Below are 26,061 nucleotides of genomic sequence, written 5' to 3'. Positions count from 1 at the left end.
GGGCAAGGGCCCTGTCAATAACACTGCTGGGGTATCCTCTGTTGTTGAAAAAGGAGTACATTTTGAGGGTTTGGTTCTGGAAGTCGATGTCGTCGCTGCATATTTGTTGTAGCCGAAGGAACTGTGAAAAAGGGAGAGAATTTTTAGTATGTTTGGGGTGAAATTAGCTATACAAGAGATAGCTGTATGAAACCGTGGGTTTGTAATAAACAGAAGTGGAGAGTCTGGGGTAGTTGATGGAGAAGTTGATGTCCAGAAACGGAAGAGTAGTGGAAGATATGTTAACCATATATTTGAGGGACAGGTGGAAGTTGGTGAAATGGTGCAGGAAGCACTTAAGCTGATCGTTGGAGCATGTGGCGGCACTGACGCAGTCATCAATATATCGCTTGAAGAGGTCAGGGACATAGCCAGTGTAGCAAGCTAAGAAACGTTCTTCTACCCAGCCAACAAAGATATTGGCATAGCTGGGTCCCATTCTGGTGCCCATGGCAACTCCACTCACCTGTTGGTAAAAAAGATTATTGAAGGAGAATGCATTCAGTGTGAGAACCAGTGTTTCTGGTTGTTGTCCTTTAATTGATCTGCCACCAAAACATTAATCCTAAACAGTCAAACAAGTCCATGTGATGAAAACCTTTATGCTCTTTAATGTTTTTTTATGGATTGTGCATCTGCACTAATTTCCCCCCCTCCTACTCATCAGCTTTTGGATGAGAGATTCTGACCACTGTATAAGATCAGAAGCAATAGAAGAAACGGGCTTCTTTTCTGCTTATTAAACACACTCCTAATGCAAACAACACATTACAAGTACAACGCAAAGGTTGCACCAAATGGGATCAAGCAATTTAAAACATATGTTCAGGGTACAGGAAAGTTGTTATAGAGATGAATGGTATTCATGAAACAAATAATGTTGCAAAAAACTTTGCCAAAAGTCACAACCCATTTAACATTCATCAGACAGGTTGAATCAGTTGGATATCTCTTAGGTTTAAAATGCACTCAACGGCTGTATAATGCAAGCTCAAGAGTCAAAAGAACAATAGTGAACTACAGTTCTTACAATAATAAACAGCCATTTGATCTTGTGAATGATCTATCATACACCCTTGAAATGATGTTACAGATTTGGAAGTTTGCACAGCTTGTAGTCTTTCTAACTCCATGAGACACACAGACAGGGAGAGAAGCTGGGGGTCAGAGCGCAGGGTCAGCCACTGTGCTCTTGTGCCAAACAGGTCATACAAAGACCGCCATTCCTTATATCTTTCCCTGAACCTGTGCGTCACTACCTCACCTTCCAGAAGCAAAATATCGAGCTTCCACACACCCTTCTCCACAGTAACAGCTGTTGGAATAGAAATTGTAAATGACAGTAGACAATGGTCAGAGAAAAAAAAAAACAGGGGTTAGGCCTGCGGTCATGCAAGTAAAATCAAGTACCAAAACAAAATGCGTGAGCCTTGGGTCCCATTAGACTTGTGGCATGTGAAACCTGCCCTCCCCTGACTATGAAGTTTGAAGCCATCTTTCAGTTTAAAATCTTTACATAATGTTTGCAATAATATTGATGATTTATCAAATTGGACCTGTCTCTCGCCCGTTATTCTGCCTTCTCTTTCTAAAAGAGAATTAAAATCCCATCCCAATAAATATACTCAGTTCCTGAATTAGGACATATCTGTCATGTGAGCAACTCAGACAATATATATTTAAGCGTTTAAATTAGACATTCATGAAACCCAGATATACCACCAGTGCTCTCCCTGGTTTCATTACAAGGTGCTGTCGTACCTCTACCATCTTATTTTTAATTAGAACAGCTATACCATCAGATTTATTTTCTTTGGACCCACACCAGGTTGATCGGCCCAATGTCCACAGTTCTTCCATATCCTTATAGCAGTTTTTAAAGGGTAACCCACACTCCTGTAACAACACAATATCAGCAGTTACCTTCCTCACAAATGATAATATAGTCCTTGCCCTTAACTTGGAGCGAATGCTTCTCACATTTATGGACACAATATTAAGAGCCATACTTAAAGTAGGACCAGGGGAGACTAAAAGATCTGGCTACAATCATTCAAGTGTATAGACACCTACTATACAGGCCTCCCCCCCCCACTTTTGCTTTAATTGTCTCCTCCTCCACCACCCCCACAATCCATAGGATATTTCTCCACCTGCCATCCTTGAGTCTCTGGTTCTGAAGCTTGGTCAGTAAGATCACATATATTGGAGACATCTAAACCCATGGGAGAACCTACCTGAGGACTTGGAAAATGATCTTCCCTCACTCTGCTCGGAGTTAAATCATTTTCTAAATCCAATGTCTCTTTTAGACTGCACCCACTGTTCTGTACATTTCATTTGAGCACTTTCAGTCTCCACAGGTGGCAGGCTATTGGAAGAGATGCTACCAATCAAATCAGATTCCACCTCACTTTTTGCAACATTATCATTCTCTTCTACCTCAGCCTCATCTCCTTCACTCCATTCTGAACCCTCGCTCTCTTTTTCACCACTTTCTTCAACGTCAACCACATCCAGTTCCTGATCCAGAACCACTGCTCCAGCCCTAAATACCTCTTCAAACTCTTCCTGTTTTTGCATCGGTCTTACCAGTTTTGTTCTATTTGCAAAGGAATTTGGACAGTCTTTAAACACATGACCTTCACACTCACAGAGATTACATTTCCTCACGCTTGTACATTCAGTATATGCATGTCCAGTTTCCTTGCACTTACCACACACCACCTTTGTACAGGCATCCACAAAGTGACCCAGCTCCCCACATCTCCTGCACGGTTTTGGCTGCCCTTGGTAGAACACAAGGCCTCTATTTTCACATAATCCAATCAAAGAAGGAATGTGTTTAAATCCACCATAACCATTTTTTGTCTTCATGCAATGAAACAGGTACTCTCCATGAACAGTTCCAGATGCCATCATCATCCAAGACTTTCTGAAGCTCACCTTTCACTAAACAATACTTAGACAACCATGTCACAACATCTTCCTTCATCACCATCTCATTAAACATGCGAACAATCACAGTCCTATTAATCAATAATAATTGCTTACACTTATATAGCGCTTTTCTGGACACTCCACTCAAAGCACTTTACAGGTAATAGGGACTCCCCTCCACCACCACCAATGTGCAGCATCCACCTGGATGATGCGACAGCAGCAATAGTGCGCCAGAACGCTCACCACACATCAGCTCTCAGTGGGGAGGAGAGCAGAGTAATGTAGCCAATTCATAGAGGGGGATTATTAGGAGGCCATCATTGGTAAGGGCCAATGGGAAATTTGGTCAGGATGCCGGGGTTACACCCCTACTCTTTTCGAGAAACGCCCTGGGATTTTTAATGACCCCAGAGAGTCAGGACCTCGGTTTTACGTCTCATCCGAAGGACGGCGCCTGTTTACAGTATAGTGTCCCCGTCACTATACTGGGGCATTAGGACCCACACAGACCACAGGGTGAGCGCCCCCTGCTGGCACCACTAACACCTCTTCCAGCAGCAACCTTGGTTTTTCCCAGGAGGTCTCCCCTCCAGGTACTGACCAGGCTCACACCACATTAGAAAGATCCATCAGCTTCTGCCATTCAAACATTCTAATTAGGCCCACATCTTTTTTTCTCCTCTATTTTCATCCAAAATTCTTCCAGTAACTTCGCCGATTGAAACTAATGTCAAAACCAATTCCCTTCAGAAAAGTGATTAAGCATTTGACATCTAATGCCTTAATCCTTTCTGTAACACCTTCCTTAAAAAGTCCAACCGTGAAATATCACCCGAGTGAGCCGAACCCTCACCACCCTTATTCACCAAACGTGCGCAAAAGTAACGGCGCATGCCGAATCTACAGGCCGCCATGGCCGTTACAAATGTGTCAAAAGCAAACTAAACCTAAACCGAAACCTCTTCTGTGCACCAAACTCCCCAAAACCCTATTCCCTTAATCTTACACTTATACAAAAACTCCACTCTCGACTTCTGGGTTTAACCCTTTACATCGCCAACGCTGGTTAGAGATTCAGTGTGTCCCAGGCTCAGCGGTTATATAGGACAGGACTCGGTGAGCTGCAGGGGAAACTCGTTGTTCTGCGCTCCCCGTGCAGAATGCGCGTCTCCACCCTCCAGACTCGTCACACCGCCTTCATACTCTACAGCGGGAAAAAAAACTCCCTTTACTGTCTTCATACAGTACATCCCTCTTAAATCCCAGAAACACAGAAACTCCGGGGCGTTTCTGTGAGTCAGTACCGGGTTTCTCTGTTCGAGGTTACAAGCAGAAACAATAAAAGCGCTGAAAGCAGGAAGTTATTTCTGCTCGTAGGCATAAACGTACAAATAAATTTTCTGATTCCTAAAACCTAATAAAATCCATGTACAGTGCCTTGCGAAAGTATTCGGCCCCCTTGAACTTTTCAACCTTTTGCCACATTTCAGGCTTCAAACATAAAGATATAAATTTTTTATTTTATGTGAAGAATCACCAACAAGTGGGACACAATTGTGAAGTGGAACGAAATCTATTGGATTTTTGAAACTTTTTTAACTAATAAAAAAATGAAAAGCGGGGCGTGCAAAATTATTCGGCCCCTTTACTTTCAGTGCAGCAAACTCACTCCAGAAGTTCAGCGAGGATCTCTGAATGATCCAATGTTGTCCTAAATGACTGATGGTGATAAATAGAATCCACCTGTGTGTAATCAAGTCTCTGTATAAATGCACCTGCTCTGTGATAGTCTCAAGGTTCTGTTGAAAGCGCAGAGAGCATCATGAAGACCAAGGAACACACCAGGCAGGTCCGTAATACTGTTGTGGAGAAGTTTAAAGCCGGATTTGGATACAAAAAGATTTCCCAAGCTTCAAACATCCCAAGGAGCACTGTGCAAGCGACCATCTTGAAATGGAAGGAGTATCAGACCACTGCAAATCTACCAAGACCTGGCCGTCCCTCTAAACTTTCAGCTCAGACAAGGAGAAGACTGATCAGAGATGCAGCCAAGAGGCCCATGATCACTCTGGATGAACTGCAGAGAACTACAGCTGAGGTGGGAGAGTCTGTCCATAGGACAACAATCAGTCTTACACTGCACAAATCTGGCCTTTATGGAAGAGTGGCAAGAAGAAAGCCATTTCTCAAAGATATCCATAAAAAGTCTCGTCTAAAGTTTGCCACAAGCCACCTGGGAGACACCCCAAACATGTGGAAGAAGGTGCTCTGGTCAGATGAAACCAAAATCGAACTTTTTGGCCACAATGCAAAACGATATGTTTGGCGTAAAAGCAACACAGCTCATCACCCTCAACACACCATCCCCACTGTCAAACATGGTGGTGGCAGCATCATGGTTTGGGCCTGCTTTTCTTCAGCAGGGACAGGGAAGATGGTTACAATTGAGGGGAAGATGGATGCAGCCAAATACAGGACCATTCTGGATGAAAACCTGTTGGAGTCTGCAAAAGACCTGAGACTGGGACGGAGATTTATCTTCCAACAAGACAATGATCCCAAACATACAGCAAAATCTACAAAGGAATGGTTCACAAATAAACGTATCCAGGTGTTTGAATGGCCAAGTCAAAGTCCAGACCTGAATCCAATCGAGAATCTGTGGAAAGAGCTGAAAACTGCTGTTCACAAACGCTCTCCATCCAACCTCACTGAGCTCGAGCTGTTTTGCAAGGAAGAATGGGCAAGAATTTCAGTCTCTCGATGTGCAAAACTGATAGAGACATACCCCAAGCAACTTGCAGCTGTAATCGCAGCAAAAGGTGGCTCTACAAAGTATTAACGCAAGGGGGCCGAATAATTTTGCACGCCCCACTTTTCATTTTTTTATTAGTTAAAAAAGTTTCAAAAATCCAATAGATTTCGTTCCACTTCACAATTGTGTCCCACTTGTTGGTGATTCTTCACATAAAATAAAAAATTTATATCTTTATGTTTGAAGCCTGAAATGTGGCAAAAGGTTGAAAAGTTCAAGGGGGCCGAATACTTTCGCAAGGCACTGTAAGTCTCCTTTTCGTCCCCAATGCATATAACTGAATATAAATCAGTCAAGTTCAGCTACTTTTCTGATGTATATGAATACACTAGTTCTGGTGCAGCTGTTACAACAAAGATACTGAAGAACTTTTTTTTCATACGAGCTCTTGCCGTTTTTTAAATTGAATATTTTTTTCATTTCGGTAAATCACACGAAACACCAGCAACACTCATCGTAAGCATCTGACCAATCACATTCCTGAATTTTAAAACCATTTAGTATTTATTTTTAACTTGTTTTATTTATTTTTTAATTTTACACACCTGTTTTAAGTATTCTTGCCATTTTTAGCATATTGTAAGTGGATTTTTTTCAAACATTTTATTTTTTAAATCATATCAACCCATTGTAACTTCCCATTGATAATTCCTGAGCTTTATAACTGTGTATTATTTATTTTTACCTTGTTTTATTTTTTATTATTTTACAGAGCTTTTTAATATATTGTGAGCATTTTAGTGTCATTTTCAAATAGGACTATCAATGCTCTTGACTTTTAAACCTGTATTTATTCTGACATTATTCTCTCCACCTGCAGATGAGGGAGGTATTTGATTTTAAATTTGTTGATTTTGGGGGATAATGTACATTCATTTCCTTGTATGTATCACCAGTGGGAAACTTTTTTTGGATGAATTGCATTTTTGGATGAATTGCAATCTTTACTTCAAGGCCTTCAGACTGATATAGAAATGACGGGAGATTTAAATGACACATTTGATAAATCAGACAGGAACAGCATAACATCTAAAATGGCAGAACCCTCTAAAGTACTGAAAAATTTCCGGCACATTCATAATAAATAAAATGTATTGAATTTGAAGCATAAAATTTGCTTTTTTTCCCACCTCACCTCACCTAATGCTATTGCATTAACGAGGCTGAAGTTGGCTTCTTATTCGCCAGCTTCTTCGCGTTTTTCGTTCCATCTTAAATGCTGCTGTTGTGATGTCATGCCGCCTTTCGCCTGTAGATGGCTCTCTACAGTCATTTTTAAAAATACTTATCCGGATGTATTACTGTACATATCCTCAGTAAAGGGGAATATGTAAGTAGAGACTGTCCAAATTGCATTTTTGTATGAAACACATTTCAGAAACACAACTCACAATAATACAATCTGGCATGTTATACAACGAGTAAATAAGACAAAGGCAAAACATAAGTTCACTGGCACTTTCTGCATATTTTCCACGACCTTGCCTTCTGGTCATAAAAAGTCTCAAACTCTTGGATTTTGCAAGAAATTTTAATATAGCAGTTTTAAATGGGATATTTAGAACATGGCATATGAGAATATATGGTTAACTGAGGATGAGCAGAGGGTGATCACACTTTCTGCTTATTGCTGTGAACCTACCTCCTGGTTATAAAAATGTCTAAAAATTCTGACACAGATGAGTGAGAGACAATGGAAAAGACTATCAAAATCCTGAACTTCAGGACATTGTACTGTACCGTTTTTTAAATACGACCCTCTGAACATGGCATGAGAGAATACATTGTCAAATGGTAAATGCAATGTTTGTTATATTGCTAGGGCCCTCCCTCCTGATTTTAAAATTGTCTCATATTTCTGACATCAAGGTGTGAGACACAATATAACAGACTGTCACAATCCTGAACTTCAGGACATTTTACTGTACCATTTTAAAAATATGACCCTCTGAACATGGCATGGGAGAAAATGGCATGTGAGAATGCATTGGGAAAAGGTGAATGCAATTTCTGCTGATTACAAAATCGTCTCACAATTCTGACACTGAGGTGTGAGACACAATGTAACAGGCACTCATAATCGTGAAGTACAAGAGATTTTACTGTTACGTTTTTTTTAATAATGACCCTCTGAACACAGCATGTGGGGATTTATAGTCAACAAAATAGCACACATTCTGCCAAATTGCTTTGTCCCTCCTTCCTCGTTACCAAAACATCTTAGTATATCGACACTAAGGTAAATATCGGAGTCAACCGATACTGATCAGGGTCTGCTGCTGCTGAGCCCGCAGCCTTCACCATAAGGTCCAATTCCCCAAGCCTGCTGACCATATATGTCTATCCCTTCTCGTCAAAACTCGTATTTTCACAGGGTACCCTTCAGAAATCGCAGTATAGAATGAAAAAAAAAACCTCCAATAGATCTCGGCCGCTGTTGGTGATTTTCCTTTAAAAACAAATGAATGTCTTGAAATTTTACGGAGTGTATCACTTTCACCGAGACCGAGAAGTCTCCACGACCGGTCTTGTACCGCAATGAAATACAGAGCCCGTAGGGGGCAGTAGGCTTGCAAATATAGCTCACTGTGTATATAATGAAGAAGCAGAGATTAGTTCCTCGTCTGCATGTTGCAGAGCCTTACGCTACTCGTACCAGCAGCTGGGGTTTGATCCCTGCACGGGCGATTAGTTGAAAGACCATTTAGCCGGCTGGCTTTTATGTTTCACACTAAATTGAGATCTCGAAACCAAAATAGTTAGAAATATGGAACACAACCGTTGTTCCCCAAGAAGGAAAGCTGTTTTGTACTGACGTCACTCCTTTTGATTTAACCCAGATTGTGAAGACAACTCCGCCCTATCAAAGAAAAATGTTACTCAAAAGTTGGAAAGCACACTCTTAACCCATCTTATATCTGATTCCCGCGATCCGTTCAAAGCTGCTTAGTGTTTCGCAAGCAAATCATTTCAGGGAAGAAACTCAGTTTAGTGAACTACTTTTGTATTTTCACTCATTGAATTTGATATTTGTACTCTCTTTGCATTCTCAGCAATAATAATTCAAAATTACAGTTCGGATTTATTGGAAAACTTCACAAGCATTGTTAGGTTAGGACTTTAAAATTGTATTTTAATATCTTGGTATATTTACCTTCATTTTAATATAGATATAACCATAAATGTTGTTAAGCATATTGTACTTATGTCGTACTTTTTAAACATTTTAGCTGAGGACGCACAGCGACTATTATACCTTGTGATACATGCAAGACATCTGTAAACAAAGATGTAATTACAATAAAATTGGCAATTAACAGAAAACCACAATTTGTGTAATATTATTCCTCGATATCGATGATCAGTTGAAGGATTTGAAGAAACTATCAAAGAAACAGCAGCAATAGCAGATGATTGGTTTTGAACCCATCTTTACACCTCAATAATCCATTTGTCCTCAAAAAAAGAAAAGACAGGCATGTTTCGAGTCTCATAATTATCCTCCTCTCGATCCAAAAGAAACATATACCTTTGATTGCTTCTGTAGTATTTTGGATTTTCTTACAAAGATCTCACGAAGTATTGCCAGGATCTATATTTAGCGTTCGGTAGCGATAACACTGCTGATATTGATTGAGTAAAAATCTATGATGTATTGACAGCTTTATCCGAAGCGAGAAGTCCTTGAACGCCGCTTATGAAGTGTTGGGATCCATACCAAGAAATGCCTTTTGTTTTCTCACCCAAAATACTGCTATTGCATTACACATTACATGAACATTACCAGTTTTGGTAGCTTCTGGGTGCGATTTTCCAAAACTGAAACTAATTACAAAATTATTTAAGATGAACCATGTCCAAAAATTGTAAATCAGGATTAATATAATATCAAATGAAATTACTACAGAAGAAAATGTTTAACTGAAATATGAATAAGACTATGCAAGCCTACAAAATAGAACAATTCAATATTTATAACTTATTTTTTTTATATTTTGAGAAATGGGCTCACAAACTGGAAGACACTAACGTTTCTCTTTGTTAGAGTATGTGAATAACAGTTTAACCCCAAATGTCTGTAATTGTGATTTTGTTAAAATTCCAAAAAAGCATCTATCAATACTAAGAAATTATTAAGAAAGGAAGAAATTGTATTTCATAACCTGTAAGACATGAAGACATTTACAGGTTATATCCTTTGCTTTGTCTTTTAACGCAAGCGTTAAAAACCAGCAGTACTGATGATTTTCATGGACTGATGCACACTTGTTCTGTACAACTCCAGTGATAAAACCTTGTCTGTAAAAATTGTAGAATGTAAAAGGGCGAAACAACGCTCCAACCACAGGAATGGTATCATAAAGGATCATTTTCTTATTTAATACATCCTTTTGAGATGCCTTGTCAACGCACACAGACGTTAGAGCTGAACAAATATTTTGTACACAAGACGGCAGTGCGATATTAGTTTTCCTGTCTTCTTGATGGATTCAGAGGTCCTTGCTCACCACATAACTTTACAGCTAAGGAACAGTAGCTTGGAAAATACCCAACTCAACAAGTGAGCATGTTGGTTGCTCTTGCTCTGAATGCAAGGAGCTGTTTTTTTTTCGCATTAATCATTATTAACCAGAAACAGCTGCACAACTGGTCGCATTTGTGATTATGTCACTTCTCTGCTTCAGCAAGGTCAATAAAAAACTCTGAAAGTAGTAGAGAAAAACTGAATTAAAATCATATTAGCAATTCTGAGCGATATCTGCATACAGGCAATCCAATAAGAACATTGAAATCTTTGAATATCATCTCTCTATATATTGCGCTGCTTTTTACTTGGAGTAAAACTATTGGATTGGAGGAATGCTAACCGCTGGGTTAAAATGTATTGTTGTTATTTGGAGAAATCAATGAACTCGTGATTTTATATGTTTTAAAAGACGGTCATGCACACAGAAAAAAGACAGTGCTGATTATTTTTCTGGAGACGGAGCACTGATGACCTATCCGAGCCAATTGATAAAGCCCACCCAGTGGATACTCTAGCAGAACGTGGAAGAATGTTCACCATTGTAACCAAGGCAACCACAGGAACAACATCAAGAAGCACAATCAATTCCCCATTTAAATCTTTCGTGTAAGGTATGCTATGTGAAAGTATGAAGTAAATCCTCTGATCTCTTTTGAACATGGACAAGGTATTTCTGATGGAGCGCTATGAGCAAAGATTTAATAAACTACTCCTGCCGATAATTCAGCTTGAAGAAGTAAAAGCCTCACAAACAAAAGCAGCTCGCTACCACAGCCAATATTAAATGTACTTGGTGGCACATTACCATGTGCACTGGCTCAAAAGTGATCTCAGCAGATGTTATTCCCTACGTAAAGCTGAAAGCGCTGATGAGCATTTCCATTGAGAAAAAATAAATCTGCCTTGATGTTAAACATAGAGAGCCTGTCTTTTAGACGTTCTCCCTCTAAACACCTTGTGCAGCCTCCCGACAGACTAACAAAAAGCGCATTTTCACCAACTCAATTTATAATACGCCCCTCAAAACTCACAACCAAATAACAATCCATCCGTATATTTGAATTCCAAGATCCATTCAAGGCAACTTGGCTCTTCGCAAGCAAATAATTTCAGGGAAGAATCTCAGTTTAGTCAACTACTGGTGCATTCAGCACACACCTTGCTTTTGCTTGTCAGGGTGGCCGAGTGGTCTAAGGCGCCAGACTCAAGGATGTGTGTCTTTTCAGCTGGCTTGGGTGTTCTGGTCTCCAAATGGAGGCGTGGGTTCAAACCCCACTCCTGACTGCTTCTGTTTTTACCTCTCTTGAATTGTTCCAGTGCTAGCTGACAGTGAATGACTGAAATATAAAAGCAGCAGAAGAAAGCAAGCAACTCAGTGCAATTTGTGAGTATTCTGCACTGTTAAAATGCACAGGTTTTCATACTTTTTGGAATTTGTAGCTCAAGAAGTGACTCCTGTTTCATTTTCTATTCACCAACTCGATTTGCATTCCGCCCCTCACACCTCACAACAGAATAACAAACGGCTTCATGTGCCACACCATTCCCCTGTAGATTCGGTTTGCACTATGAATTAGGCGACCCCAAATGAAATATTTTAGTGTTGGCTCAAATGTGAGGAATTTCATGAACCCTCAAAAAGGAACGCTTTCAGAGAATGCCAGCAATTCAAAGCGTGTAGGCAGCAATTCTGCAATTTATTTTATCGGGGCTGGTGCTTTCCGAGTCGATGGCTCCGCATTAGAAATGAGAAGTGCTGAACTCTAAACATGTTCTTGCCATTACTGCTACTCCTGCTCCTACTCCTTCGTCCTCGAAAAAAGAAAAGACAGGCATGTTTTGAGTCTCAAAATGATCTTCTGGATCCACAAGAAACATGTAAATTTGATTGATTCCGCAGTATTTTGGATGTACTGTACTTATAACTTCCATCGAAGAGAGATTTCATCAGTTGCATGAAATTGAAACTTTCGACTTTTTGTCTGGTATTGAAAATATGTTAAAAAAAAACATAAACAATTTTCTAATGAACAACTCATGAAGTATTGCCAGGATCTATATTTAGCGTTTGGTAGTGATAACACTGCTGATATTGACTGAGTAGAAATCTATGTTGTATTGACAGCTTTATCTGAAGCAAGAAATCCTAGAACGCCATCTATGAAGTTTTAGGATTCATACCAAAAGATGCCTTTTGTTTCCCACCCCAACTGCTGCTATTGCATTACACATTATGTGAACATTACCAGTTTTGGTAGCTTTGGGGCATGATTTTCCTAAACTGAAACTTATTACAAAATTATTTAAGATGAACCATGTCCAAAAATTGTAAATCAGGACTAATTTTAATATCAAATGAAATTACTACAGAAGAAAAGGTTTGATTTATATAACTTATTTTTTTTATTTTTTGAAATGGGCTCACACATTCAGATTCGTTCTCAGTGGTTCTTGCTCACCAAATAACTTAAAAGCTGAAGAAGAATGCTACGAAAAATACTAATCAAAATACAAAATAATAATCATTATTAACCAGAAACAGCAAAAAAACTGGTCACATTTGTGATTATGTCGCTTCTCTGCTTCAGCAAGGTCAATAAAGGACTCTCTGAAAGTAGTAAAACACTAAAGAACTGCAAAACTGAATTCAGAATCATATTAGGAATTCTGAGTGATGCCTGCTTACATGCAATCCAATACGGATGTTGTCTTTAAATAAGAATTCTCTATGTTTCCCTGCCTTTTCCCTGGAGTGAAACTATTGGATTGAAGGAATTCTTATCACAGGTTTACAAGGTGTCGTTGATATTTGGAGAAATCTATGAACTCGTGATTTTTATATACTTTAAATAACGGCCATACGCACAGAATAAAATGACAGTACTGATGATTTTTTCCTGAGACGAAGCACAGATTATCTTTCCAACACAGCTGATAAAGGCAAGCCAATAGATACTCTAGCAGAACATAAAAAAACAGAATCAATTCCCCACTTAGATCTGACATCTGAGGTATGCAATCAGGACTCTGTATTAGCTACTATTGATCCATGCAGGACACAGCACAATTTGAGCCACCACTTAGACCTGGTGCCCTCTTGTCTTGGATGAGATTGGCACAGCGATTGATTACTGGGGATCATCTTCTTCATCCCTGAACTACCTCACTCACACCGAGATCCCTGGCTGTAGTCCCCTTTACCTAAAGTGGGGTCTCCCTCACTGTCATCCACACTGTATCCAGAAGGTGCCGCATCAGAGAGGAGTCTCCCTGTGAACAGAAGAGCAGGTCAGTAATCTCGCTGTCATTCTGACACATACTGGCTTGTCAGAGACTATTTCTCTTCCAGGTAGTGTTTATTTCTAATGACAAAGGCTAATGCAGGCTGGTACAGAGTGTACTACCAAGTCTTATTTATGATAACTCACCTGACACTGTGTCTGGGCTCTGGGGCACAGTTACAGCATCATCATAGTACTCTGGAGCCTCTTCTTTCACAGAAGTCATCAGCTCTCCTGAAGCACACAGAGACAGTTTTACTGTTACACATCAGATATAAAATACAGGGGATCAGGCAACCTGATTATATAATACATTTCAAACCCATTCCATTTTTTTAAATTGAGATGGTGACTGACAACAGTGCAGCCTGTATCAGAACAGAGAAGGCAATGCTTTGTATCCTTGTGAAATATTTGAAGAGGAGCTGGACACTGGCAGCAGAATAAACAGACTCAGTGTGATGTGGTCTGCAGTACATAGAGGAGAGAGACTCAGAGTTTCTGGGATTGGTACAAGGTTTCTCTTTGGGACTGGACTGAAATAACCCACCTGACAAGGCATCTGGACTCTGAGGTATAGTTACAGCATCGTCATAGTACTCTGGGGCCTCTTCTTTCACAGAGGACATCAGCTCTCCTAAAGCACACAGAGCAGAGCTTCACTGTCACTGTCACACATCAGAACACTGATTCACTCGGCGTCAACATGACAGAACAGCAATCACTTGAAAACAATGTTCCACACTCCGTAAGCAAGAACTTCAGTGTTTGCAGTCACCCGATATGCCGATAGTCAAAGGAGCGCAAAACACGAAGCGTCAAAAGACAAGATGAGTTGATGGAAAGAGGGTTGAATTGATGAGCACAAAAGTTCAGCTCGTACAATAGGCAACGAAGGTCCCAGCGTCGTCATCGCACTTGAAAGGACTGCCTTGCAGACCAAGGGCAGTGGGCGGTGCCTGGCAAGAGGGGCAGAGGCGTTAAGACATGATGCCGAGAAGCATGAAGCGCGGGGGATTAGCTCAAATGGTAGAGCGCTCGCTTCGCATGCGAGAGATAGCGGGATCGATTCCCGCATCCTCCAGGTCTGAGTTTGGAGCTCTGGGAGCCCGGTGCTCTAATTTAGCCTCTGCGACTTCTGATAGGTGCTCCTCCGTTGTGGAGAGAATGTCCTTCAGTTGTCAAGCGTTGAAGGGCCACACCTCCTTCCCAACCTCAGTCTGCACTGAGTGCGTCTCCAGCATTTTCTCGTCCAGTTTGTCAGCTTAGCAAGTGAGAAGTATATCCGAGTGAAAACAGTGCTGATAATACTCTCACAAATTGTTAGAAGACGTGCTTTTGATCATCGATTGCTTAACAATCACATTTGTTCGACTTGAGCCATCAAGCTCGTAGTTTTCCTTCAAATCTTGAAAGCTCTCAGTGAGAACATCATAGGCTGCAGGACGCCCCGTAACTTGAGTACTTCAACAGAAAGAAGAGCAGACAGCTCCACAAATATGCGAGGCGCAGAGAGCGCAAGGCGAGCCGCACACGTTTCGGTGGCTGAGAGAGGGCAGTTTTTGCTTTTGCATTTCCCAAGTAAGGACGCATGACAACAAGCGATCGCGGTGCTCATCTACGACATAGTGGTGATGAGTTTTCAGTACGTGTTCTTTTGAACGAGCAATGAGGTTGCCGCCTTGGAGAGCTGACTGCACGCTCTCATTGTGCCACGTGATGAGAATTCGCCAGGCTCGTTCAGTCATTAGTCACATTCCATCGTTTGCCATAAGCAGACGCTGCGAAGTGATGTGGATATCAGTTCCCAGTCTTGTGGAAGAGGAGGAAAAGAGCACACGAGGGCTCGTCCGGGAGTTGAACCCGGGACCTCTCGCACCCTAAGCGAGAATCATACCACTAGACCAACGAGCCACGGCAACATTGGCTATTTCAATCTGTCAGTGAGCTTGAGGATGGGGGAGAGGCGTCATTCGCTCGTCCAGTCAGACCTTCATCAATAAGTCAAGAAAGCCGCAATTACACGGTTGCCTTGCAGACGAAGGGCAGTGAACTTTGCCTGGTAAGAGGGGAACAAGTGGCACTAGGTGACGCCGAGGCATAAGCCCCAGCAAGCGGGTTTGGCTTGTATGGTACAGCGCTTGCCTTGCATGTGGGAAGTAGCAGCATCAATTCCTGCGTTCTCTAGGTGTGTGCTTAGAGCTTGATGTGCTGAAAGGTGTCTTTTAGCCTGTGGTCATGCCTTTCATGGAGAGCATCGTGCAGCTGTCAAGCATTTCGCAGCCACGCCCCCTTTTCATCTTCTCTCTGGCTTAAGCGTCTCCGCCACTCTCTCTTGACATTTCATGTCAGCATGTCAGAAGTCCGAGTGACATTTTTAATGGCTGAGTGAGGGCACGATGCTGAAGCAGAGAGGCCACTTCAGCCAGAGAGACTTGTGCTAGGTGAGATCTGAAAGACGGACTCGCAACAGAAACAGACCAAAAAAGTATCGGTGAGATCAAAAGGCAAATGCAACATCCAGCAGAGGGCGTCGCAAGATTAGTGTATAGGTGACTGAAATTCACGTGAGGCAAACTTTCCGACACATGCACTGCAGCCGGCCTCATTGGCGTAGTAGGTAGTGTGTCAATCTCATAATCTGAAGGTCGTGAGTTTGTTCCTCACATGGGGCAGGGTTGCTTCCTCTCTTGCTCTTTTCAGACTCTTGTGCCAACTGTTCACTCATAACCACGTCTGGAATGCGTGACCTTTACACGGGCGAGAAGCAACGCCGCATCCCTTTCCTAAAGAACATTCACATTCAGAAATAAGTCAAGAAATTTGCCATTACTTTCGCTCGCGCTGCTGTCGGCCTGCCCATGTTGCCAAAGAAAGATTCACTCGGCGTCAACATGACAGAACAGCGATCACTTGAAAACAATGTTCCACACTCCGTAAGCAAGAACTTCAGTGTTTGCAGTCACCCGATATGCCGATAGTCAAAGGAGCGCAAAACACGAAGCGTCAAAAGACAAGATGAGTTGATGGAAAGAGCGTTGAATTGATGAGCACAAAAGTTCAGCTCGTACAATAGGCAACGAAGGTCCCAGCGTCGTCATCACACTTGAAAGGACTGCCTTGCAGACTAAGTGCAGTGGGAGGTTGGTGTTTTGAGACGGAGGCATTGGGATGGTGGGCTGAGATCTATTCTTCTTAAGGAATTCTTCATCGTGAAAGATCGGTCCACAGGTCATCCAAAGAACTCAGGGAATCATGTGCTACTGAAGGGAGTGAAGTGCTGAAACACATGACATGCCCCCTTGATCTCACATGCACAATTCTGCTGCAACATGCACAGCTACCGTCCACACCAGGCAGTGGGGCTTCAGCAGAATTTGCTACACCACCTGCAATTACATATCCAGCTGCACACATATACATGGCCCCTCTGTCCTTTTCAGGATCTCAAAAAAAGCAAAAAGCATAGCGTGGTTTTCCTGCCACCTGATTGACCTCATCTCCCTCAGAATATGCCCCGCCACATTCATTGCTGAAGCAGGACGTAGGCTAACGGACATGTCAGAACAGTGAGGTTCAACGATCTCTCCAAAATATTGTGGTTGTAGTGGAAGAGATATGTTTTAAATTGTACCTTGGTATTTCAAACTCTCTCTAGAATGTTTTCCATTTCTATTTTATTTTGACAGGAACTGTTAAAAGGCTAATGACACTAGATGAAAAGAGAAGAAAGAAAACACAACATTTCAGCCGTGGAGCCTTCTTCAGGTGTGAGGGCTCCACGGCTGAAATGTTGTGTTTTCTTTCTTTTCTTTTAAGCATGGAATAGACCTATTACTTGTTCCTTTGCAGCCTACACATGGTGACGCAGCTCCCCACCTGAACTGCTAATGATACTAGATGCCTGGTAGTTTGTGGTACTTGGTTATTGTCTTATGTTTGCTCAAACTGCATATGTGTTGTAGCGGCGAGGCTTATTAATAAGAAAGAATTAAGTGTTCTGAGCCTTCCCAAATGAGGCCCCATCTCTGTTCATCTCTGTGGTGCAGCCACAGAGAAACTATTCATGCAGGCTGATTTAAGGTTTCCTTTGATAAGGGACAGCTCCCAAAGGGGGATGCACTTAGCTAAGCCTGGCTATCATGATCAATGGTCATCCATTGGCGCCTATCTGTCTAGGGAGTGCCAGATGGACTGCATTCCTAGGTGTCAGGAGTAAATGACTCATATCTCACCTTGATCAACCAATCAGGGACTGGTAGGGCCAAGTAACCCACGTGGGACTCTGATGCCCATGGAACGTTCAGCCAATCAACGAGCTGGAGTTCCTCCAGGTAAAAACAGGCAACACAGAGAGCCTGTAGTAAGATTCAGGAGAATTCTGTGGACTTTTCTAAAGGGAATTCAAAGGAGAATTCCAGGGCAGGACGGCCCAGGAGCAGAAGGCTCCCAAGGGCAGGACATTCTCACAGCGCACCTCCTGACCATCTTGAGACTCAGCCCGGACAACCACGGAATGGCCAGTGTGTCCGAGTGCCAGAACTTTCCTTTGTTCTAAGAGTCTAGAGCGGAGGTTGCCAGAGAGTAACCAGAGGATCCACCCGAGGTTAGCACCAGCAGCAGGCCTCGTGAACAGGTCGGAACTGTGGACAGCTGAATCACTATTCAGAACTAGCGCTTCATCAGGAACGAACCGGTCTTTTTCCTGACTTGCTGGGACCCACAGTCATCTTTTCTCCTGTGCGCAAACTTTGCTAGTTAAAGCCAACACTAACCAGCCGGTCAGTGAGCATCAGCACCACACCGTCACAAGCCGCACAGCACAGCCTGGCACCGAGCCAGAGAGCGCGGATTGGACAGCAACAGCCTGCAACTGTTTCTTTGAGTCTGCAGGAGATCTGAATCCCCAGAGATTGGATGAGTATTCAACTTCACTGCATTACAGCTAGAGAATTCAATTGTTATCCCAACCAGTTGATATCACTTTAATTCCTAAGAGTTATGTACTTGTTTTGAGAATCTAATATAGAAGTTATAACCAAGTTCATTTACGAAACGGTCTAAATGAATGATATATTGAACGTATGTCCTTTTGATATGTGTAACACTTTGTATCTGACTGAATATATACCTTTTGTATTCTGATAACCCTCTCGATAAGATCTGTTAGGTTTATATGCATATTCTATGTATTAATAAATGTATCCTCGTGTATTAGTACCTGTGTGTGTGCGTTGTTCGAGTTATGTCGCATGGTTGGATTCTAAAGCCATCAAAAGAATCAATTTTGTGATTTACTGCTACAATTAATAATTGTCCCAGTAAATGCCCAAACCCTACAGAACTGGTGCCTTCAGAGAGCACACTACAGTGTGATTGCATATTTTTGTGTATTTTCATATGTCAATATTTAATTCACTCACATTCCTTTATGCTTGGAAGGAAGTCAGATTGGATTTGGCACAGGACGCCTGCTCATATATGTTGATCTTTGTTGGGCTGGAAAAACAATGATAAAAAGTGAATGAAAAAAGATCTCTCCAACATTTCCCTTCTCTTGGCCATGGTTACACTGCCCTTTCTTTCCATCTTTTGTCCTTCTACAAAGATTCCAGGGCTCTTTATCCACCATAATATCAGAAGCCAAAAATAACCATCTAATGTGTAAACAGCATTTGTAATGTTGGTAGCTGGAAGAGGTTAAGTATGTTTGCAAGACCTAGTTGATTACACCACAGACTTACCTTGTTTTTTTTCTCTTTTAAAGGCTGTGCTGGACTGTACCACTATCATAGAAGATTTTTTTCAAGACACATCGCAGTTCCATAGTAGAGTTTATCAACAGTAGAATTCCATAGGACATTATTTATCAACATCTAACATTACCCAGTGTGAGACTCTGCCAGTAAACCTCAGAGCATTGAGTTCTCCACTAGTGAAGATGGCTTTCTGAAGTCATGAAATCCACTGCTGGGATGCCTGAGAGACAGTGATTGAATCCTGGCTGGAATTAGGCTCTCTGTTAGTGTTGATCTGTGGGAATTATGTGGTAAAAAGGGAAAACTCCTTTACTTTAGTCACTTTGAAAGTTCAAATGTACAGATCTTCAGAAACCCCAGTCTGAAGGGTGAAGCAGGTTCTGCTCAAGGAGTTGCCTGCGTTTTGCTCCATTCAATCCAAGCAGATAGTCCAACATTTGCCTTTTCTTGGCCATGATTACACTGCCCTTTCTTTCATCTTTGTACTTCTACAAAGATTTCAGGACTCTTAATCCACCATAATATCAGAAGCCAAAATTAACCTTCTAACATGTACAAATCATTTGCAGTGAAAGGAGGTGGAAGGGTTTAAGAATGTTTGTAAGACCTGGTTGATTACCACACATAGACATACTTTGTTGTCAGTTTTTTTTCTCTTTGAAAGGCTATAGGAGGGGTTTGATGGACTGTACCACTATCATAGAAGATATTTTTCTTCTAAGGACACTTATGTAGCGGCAAGGTGTATTTAAAATACAGGAATTAAGTTTGCTGCTCCCTTGCCAGTCCCTCTCTCCCTCATCTCAGTGCAGCTGGATACAGAGAGGCCATTCCATCTGGTTCACATTTAAGGTGTTTTGCTAGCTGATAGAGTTTCCTGATAAGGAACAGCTCCCAAGGCTGAGATTCATCAGCCACCCTAATAAATGGTCATCTCTGGCGCCTTACTGTCTGGGAGATTCCATGGGAGAGGCTCATCCCAAGGTTTACAACCCTAAGGTCAGAGGTCACTGTTACTCATCCTCCACCTCAATCAGCCAATCAGGAACTGGTAGGGCAGGGTAACCCCACGTGGGTCTCGAATGCCCGCGGAACTTTAAGCCACTGAACTACCGTAGTTCCTCCAGATAAAACAGGCAGCACAATGCCCAGAAGGTGCCCCTAACAAAAAGATCTGCCCAAGGTTAGCCCAGCTGACAGCCTCGTGAACCACCGGTACTCCACCGCCAAAGCTCGCCTGATCAACGAGTGAACTACGGTCGGAACTGTCGACAGCTGAATCTCAGGATTCAGGGCTAGCGCTACATCGGGAACGAACTGGTCTTCTTCCCATCTAAAGAGTGTGACTGGCTTGGACCCGCAGTCACTTTCCATATGCACAAGCTCTGCTAGTTTCAGCCAACACTAACTAGCCGGTCTTCAAAGAGCATCAGCAGCGCATCGCAGCAGGAATCTCTCCCTCCTCTCCTTCTCGCCAGCCGCACCGGCCACTGCCTGGCACCGAGCCAGAGAGTGCCGATTGCACACAGCAACAGCCTGCCACTACTTCTTTGTGTCCGCGGGAGATCTGAATCCACACAGATCGGATGAGTATTCAACATTCTGCATTACAGTTCGAGAATTCAATTGTTACCTCAACCACAATTGATATCAATCTAATACCTATGAGTGATGTACTTGCTTTTGAGTATCTAGTGTAGAAGTTGTAATCCCAGTTCATTTACGAAACAGTCTAAATGAATGGTATACTGAATGTATGTCCCTCTTGGTTTGGAACTCTTCATGATTTAATATATACCTTTTGTATTCTGCTAACCCACACTCTTAAGATCTGTTATGTTTATATGCACATTTTATGTATTAATAAGTGTATTAGTATCTGTGTGTGTGCGTTAATGAGTTAACTCACAAGGTCGGTTTTCTAATAGCCATCAAAGAATCATTTTGTGACTTACTGCTACAATTAATAATTGTCCCAGTAAATACACAAAACCCCTACACATTCATGGAAACCAATATTTACCTGCTAATCCAGAATGCAGCAGAGAACAGTTGGACAGAAGGTTAGTATTTGTCGATACTGCATCACAGAAGTCAGTCTCTTCCCCCTCATTATGCAGGCTGACTTGTTGAACGATGAACTGTCCTCCAGTGACAGTCAGCTGCAATCACTGACTCAGACATGGTGTTGATCCATTGATGGCACTTTGGCTGATTTGGTTAACATGCTTTCCTCTTAAAACAGGAGATGCTGAGTTCAAATCCCAGCAGTGCTTGTCTTACAAAATGAATCACTATGGATGATTACGTACAGCTTGATTTTGTTTAACGCAAGTTTTCATTTTCTTTCTGGAACAACTTGCTTTTCATGAAATTCATACAGCTTTTGAAAGATGAAATACAAATCTTGCCTTGTATATCGCAGGCTGGTAAGAAAAAAGCATTATTTTCTTTTTTTAAGCTTGCAAATGGAGAAAAGGGACACATGTGAGTCTCTGTTAATTGAAAGGTTAGTGGTTTGAGCCCACCCAGAAATGCACTTCTCATTATTGCAATGTAAACCTCATCTCTACTTATTCGGATTTCTTAGCAAAACCTTAACCCACTTGATATTTGCAAGACATGTGAATGTTTTTGTTAAACAATTAAGTATGTAAGTCAATATCACTGGGAATGGCCAATAATGACCAACATTCAAGGACATCATATTCAGCCAAGGACTGAACGGCTGGCAGAAGAATTCATTTATGCTCTTGATGCATCCTTAGTTAGAATATTTAAAATTACGACACAGATTTGTTGGAGAACTTGACAAGCAAAAAAGACAGTTGGACAGCATGATTATGTTAGGACTGTACATTTGTATTTTAATACTTTTGTATATTTATCTTAATTTTAATATACATGTAACCATAAGTGCTGTTCTATGTAAATAAATTTTGTTGTATTTTATCATATTTTAGCTGAGGGCACAAGGGGGTATATTATACCTTTCGAAACTTCCAAGACAACTACAGTATAACAGAGGCTCATACTTTAATATAATTTGCTTTAAAAGAAAACCACAATTTGTACGATATCATCCCTCAATATCGACGTTCAAATGAAGGATTTAAAGAAGCAACAGCGATAGGAGAGTACATTGATTTTGGACCAATGTTTGCATCTGAACAATCCTTCCTCCTGGAAAGAAGAAAAAACAGGTATGTTTTGAGTCTCATGATGATGCTCTTCTGGATAAAAAAAACAGTGCAAATTTGTTTCGGATGTATTTTAGATAAAATTATAACTGTCATCGAAGAGAACTTTGATCAGTTGAATGCAGTTGAAACTTTTGACATTTTATATGATGACAGGACGTACATTTAGGACTCAGTACCGATAACGCTGCTGCTATTGATGGAGTAGAAATAAGTGTATTGGCAATTTTATCTGAGGCAAGAAGTACTAGAACACCTCCTATAAAAATGTTAGGATTCAGAGCAAGAAATATTTTTCCACTTCACCCAATGGTATTGCATTAACGAGGCTGAAGCTGGCTTCTTATTCGCCAGCTTCTTCTTCTGCCTTAAATGCTGCTGCTGTGATGTTATGCCGCCTTTCGCCTGTAGATGGCTCTTTACAGTAATTTTTAAAAGTACTAATCGGGATGGATTACTGTATTTATCCTCAGTAAATGGGAATATGTAAGTAGTGACTATCCAAATAACATTTTTGTGTGAAACACATTTCAGAAAATTGTAAACCAATTTTCAAAACTCACAGTAACACAAACACAATAAGTAAATAAGACAAAACAGAAGTTCACAGGCACTTTCTGCATATTTACCACGACCTTGCCTTCTGACCATAAAAAGTCTTAAAATCTTGCATTTTACAAGAACTTTTTAATATAAATGGGACGTCTAGAACATGGCATATGAGAATATATGGTTAACCGAGGATGAGCAACGGGTGATGGCACTTTCTGCTTCTTGCTATAAACCTACCCCCTGGTTATAAAAACATCTAAAAATTCTGACACTGAGGTGTGAGAGACAATGGAACAGACTATCAAAATCCTGAACTTTAGGAAATTTTACTGTGCCATTTTTTTAAATATGACCCTGTGAACATGGCATGTCCCTCCTTCCTCATTATCAAAACATCTCAATGTTCCGACACTATGTACATTGGTAATTACAACACTTCACTGTTGCATTTCTGAGTTGTGACATTGTGAACATGGCATGTTAAAGTATATAGACAATCTAGATCAGAACAGGCTTAATGCAATTCATAGTGATTTATCATTTTCTTACTTTCTAAATGAAAAAAAAAATTCAGTGATTATGACACTTCGGTATGACATAAAATATGCTTCAATGACAGAATAAATAATCATGGAAAAAATACCCACAGTAGACATTCATATTTGTGATTATAGGAAATTTAAATATCAGGTGAGTAGCTGCGTCAGCATGCGTAGGCTGCAAAGGAACAAGTAAAGGGTTATTCCATGCTGAAAAGAGAAGAAAGGAAACACAACGTGTTGGCCGTGGAGCCTTCTTCAGGTGTGAGAAAGACAAGGCAGTATGCAAAGATCATTTTCTTTTTATCTTTGCTGACTGCAGTTTATCTTTGATGACAACATCAAAGACATTAAGGAATTCTTACGGCTAACAGCTCCACATCAACTTCCTTCTATAACTAACCTCATCAGATCTCTCAACTCCCAACTCTTCCAGTTTCTCACTTCAGAGAAGGATAAAAAACTCAATCATCCTCTACAGAGAAAAACCATCAACACCCCTACCACCTCCACCAATCCTAACCTTGTTGTTACTATACCCTCTGACCTTTCCCTTTCACCCCTTTGCATCCTCAGCTAACATATTTTAATATTACAACACAATTACAACAGATTGTACAGTATTTACAGTTTAAAATTAGGGTAAATATGTCAAAATATCAAAATCCAGATGCACAGTGCTAACAAAACAATGCTTGTCAAGCTCTCAAACAAATCTGCGTTGTATTTTTAAAATATTTCAGCAGAGGATGTGAGGGGAGTATAAATGACGATTAGACGATCATTTTCCTTGGGTGAATATGGTTTTCTGGGGAGTTGCGATGTTGGGCATTATTGGACATTTTTGACACGTGTTGAACAGTCGCATCTCCTACAAATATTAAAATGGCTATGGTTTAGCTGAGAAATCCAATCGACCTATGCAAAAACAATGTTTACATCGCAAAAAAAAACACGTCCCTGGGTGGACTTGAACCACCAACCTTACGGTTCATAGCCGAACGCGCTAACCGATTGCACCACAGAGACTGACTGGTGGAGTCTTTTCTCGAATCAAAAAAAAATCTCTTACCGTTCTTTTTGCCAGCCGGTAATATTTCTTCTGCACTGATAACCAAGAACTGAATTTCATGTTTCGCAAGCTGTGTGAATTTCATCAAAAAACAAGTTTTCCAGAAAGGAAATGAACACATGCATTTAACGAAATCAAGCCCTTTGTGAGTGCCCAAAATGGTAAGATCTATACTACAAGATAGGAAGAAATACACGGCTGGGATTTGAACATAGGTTCTTTTGTTTAATAGAAAGGTGCTTTAACCAACGAAGCTATGGTGACAAGATAACCATCACCTTTAACAGCTACTTGGACACACCGCTCTGAGACATCTGCGTTCAGAAAGCGCTGAAACTGCTCTCAGAGAAAATTGCCTCTTTTACATACAGTAGCAGCCCCGACACTGAGAAACGAAGAGAAATGGCTTTTATTGGGCATTTTTCATGTCCAATGCGTTTGACATCTCCCAAGGGCGACAGAGTTCTTTTGCGACACTATTTCTTCTTCTTTTTTCTTGCTGTACGTTTTGATAAAAAACGAAAAATCGTGCAAGGGAAAAATGTATTTTTTTCATAGAGAAAATGTGCACCAGGAAATGTTGTGTTGAGAAGAAGTGATTTAACATGATACGTGACCTAATTTATCGGAGCAAATGCTCACCCAGCAAGGTCTGGAGAAGTTGGAGAGTCTGGGGGATGTGATAATTATACGGTGTGGTGGAAGAAAACAGTCTTTCTTTGAATTCTCAATCAATCGGAATTTCGGAATCGGAATCGAAATTTTAGACGTGGCGGTGGATTACTAGTAGCGACGCTGAGCACACTATGAGGGAATTCAGGTTATGTGAAATGCCAGCGGTTTAATAAATAACGCATCTGATTTCGGATCGTAAGATTGTAGGTTCGACTTCTACCTGGCTCGTTTAAATTTTATTCGAGCTCCTCAGTAATATCTTTTATGTAATGAACCGCACCTGAAAGCAAACATTGGGTCTGTTTCCTTTGTTTTCCAGCATGAAATAGCAAATCGTTACAAAAAGTACCTGCTATTGTCCAATAGCGGGTTTTTTTTCAAATTACATTTTCAGGCTTCAGACACTTTTTAATAAAACAAAAGTGTCCGGAAACTCCCTAACTTTCAGGTTTGCTTGAACCTGTATTAAAAGAAGTTATTTTAAACTTCCGGGATTCCATTCTCTGATGTAGCTGTCTCTAAAGACAGAGGTGATGTTTCGCAGATTTGAACTGTGCCTTCTCTCTTGTGTTCAAGGGTATTCGCTGTGTGAGACCCTAACTGCGTGTCCTGTAGGGTTCTATTGTGTTTAGATTATCTATGTGGTGTACAGATAGAA

General features: G+C 41.0%; 4 non-coding genes across 4 annotated transcripts; 2 read left to right on the top strand and 2 right to left on the bottom strand.

The window, feature by feature from the left end:
• Nucleotides 1–11,496: 11,496 nt before the first annotated feature.
• Nucleotides 11,497–11,609, top strand: trnal-caa (transfer RNA leucine (anticodon CAA)). The gene is made up of 2 exons: nucleotides 11,497–11,534; nucleotides 11,564–11,609. It is a non-coding gene; the product is annotated as a tRNA-Leu (tRNA).
• Nucleotides 11,610–14,617: 3,008 nt separating this feature from the next.
• On the top strand, nucleotides 14,618–14,690 carry trnaa-cgc (transfer RNA alanine (anticodon CGC)). Its single transcript has one exon. It is a non-coding gene; the product is annotated as a tRNA-Ala (tRNA).
• A 758-nt stretch (nucleotides 14,691–15,448) lies between these two features.
• Nucleotides 15,449–15,520, bottom strand: trnap-agg (transfer RNA proline (anticodon AGG)). Its single transcript has one exon. It is a non-coding gene; the product is annotated as a tRNA-Pro (tRNA).
• A 9,091-nt stretch (nucleotides 15,521–24,611) lies between these two features.
• Nucleotides 24,612–24,685, bottom strand: trnah-aug (transfer RNA histidin (anticodon AUG)). Its single transcript has one exon. It is a non-coding gene; the product is annotated as a tRNA-His (tRNA).
• Nucleotides 24,686–26,061: the final 1,376 nt, after the last annotated feature.

This window comes from Atractosteus spatula, unplaced genomic scaffold, assembly GCF_055471065.1.
Source record: "Atractosteus spatula isolate fAtrSpa1 unplaced genomic scaffold, fAtrSpa1.hap1 Scaffold_95, whole genome shotgun sequence".
Taxonomy (NCBI): domain Eukaryota; kingdom Metazoa; phylum Chordata; class Actinopteri; order Semionotiformes; family Lepisosteidae; genus Atractosteus; species Atractosteus spatula.
The sequence above is the reverse complement of the archived record's forward strand: the minus strand, read 5'-3'. Positions and strand labels throughout refer to the sequence as shown.